The sequence below is a fragment of the Cyprinodon variegatus genome, unplaced genomic scaffold (genome assembly GCF_000732505.1).
Source record: "Cyprinodon variegatus isolate N-32 unplaced genomic scaffold, C_variegatus-1.0 Scaffold1515, whole genome shotgun sequence".
NCBI classification, from domain to species: domain Eukaryota; kingdom Metazoa; phylum Chordata; class Actinopteri; order Cyprinodontiformes; family Cyprinodontidae; genus Cyprinodon; species Cyprinodon variegatus.
This window is the reverse complement of record NW_015151968.1, coordinates 94,404-95,967: the sequence shown is the minus strand read 5'-3', so window position 1 is coordinate 95,967 and position 1,564 is coordinate 94,404. Positions and strand designations below refer to the sequence as shown.

General features: G+C 40.7%; 1 protein-coding gene across 1 annotated transcript in view; it reads right to left on the bottom strand.

Moving 5' to 3' along the window:
- The window catches only part of LOC107103731 (calsyntenin-2-like), a 127,605-nt gene that overhangs the window by 32,083 nt on the left and 93,958 nt on the right, over window positions 1-1,564 (bottom strand). The gene's annotated exons all lie outside the window — the stretch shown is intronic.

Here is a 1,564-nt window from a genome sequence, read left to right as displayed (position 1 = left end):
TATTCCTTTAACCACCTCTGACTTTAGACATATTTTTGCATTGTTATTTTTTTGTTTGTTTGTTTTTTGCTACAACAGATCAAACGTCCTCTAAAAGCTACGAATCTGTGTCAGTGTGTCAATATTATTTTTATTAGGGGTATAAATAAGCCTCTGATCAAACCTCTGATAGTTCACTAAAGAAAATAAATAAAGACAAACATCCCCGACTGACTGCAGCTCTTCAGGGTGTCTGATATGCTGGTTCCCCAGCAGTAGACTCAGACCTGCAGCATCGTTCCTGTTTTCATCAACAACGTTTAATAGGAGGAAACATATCCGCTGCTAAGGATTAGCAGTGATCGTTACACGAGGCCTCACACACACGTTCACACATGTATGTGATGCAAAGCTTGACTGCTGCACCGGCTGAAGACCGCAGGTGTCACATCCTTCAAATAAAAAAACAGGAGCTATTAAAATGAGAATGGGAGCGGCAGGGATTGATCCTGGAGCCGGTGATGTTGCTACGGCGGGGCGTAAACACTGGGAGCTCAACAAACATGCCGGATTTTTGTGTTTTTACATTTCACCAAAGGCCTTTCAAACACACCGACATGAGGCGGTGGGAGGGACATCAGAGCTTTCTTCTCCCCACCGCCGCTCTGCAGCAGCAACAGGAAGGATAAAATGTCTTCTCTCCTGGAATCGGAAACCTTGGATGTACAGTTTATGCTGCAAGGCATTATCTGTCTTTTCTTACCACCTACATTCTGATGTAAACTAATGCTGCTATACAAAGATCCATGCCATACATCCCCGTATGTTTCCTCATCTTAGCTTTTAATTTTTTTAATGTTTGGATTTAAGAAGTTGAAGAAAAAAAAGGAAAAACATCAAAGCTTCTTTTTTTATTTGATCACTCAGAATTTAGACACTCGGATTAAAGAAAAAATGAAATAAATTGAACCCTCAGGCTAATATTCTTCATGTAAAATGTCCCAAATTTCAGATTTCTGAAAATGGTTTTAACACAGCCAAGCAGTGGAGAGAATAACGCCACGTCTGACAGTCTGACATGGATCTCACCTGCACCTCAGAGCTGGAATGACAAGACGCTGCAGGGCTGCGAAAAGTCAAGTTTCAGATACTTAAAAACTTTCATGCCCTGATCAGCTGTTCAAAAGAAACCGGAAAAAAATAACAGGCTGGTAAAAGCTTGATAAGTAGCAGCGACAGGGGGGCCACCAGAAATTTGGGGCCCCATGAAAGATGCAGGTCATTAAAAATCATTAAAAGTCAATAAATTAGTATTTATTGAATTAAGGCCTTAATTAGCATGAAAACTCATTAAATGTGATTATCGTGGCATTTCAATTCAATTCAGTTTATTTCTATAGCTCCAATTCACAACACAAGTCATCTCAAGGCACTTTACAGTTCAACCAGATCATCAAGTTTTCTATCTAAGGAAAACCAGCTGATTGCATCGACTCATTGACTCTTCAGCAATCCCTCACACTAAGCATGCTTGTAGCGACAGTGGAGAGGAAAAACTTGGCAGAGGGGAGCCAGTGCTTTGCTA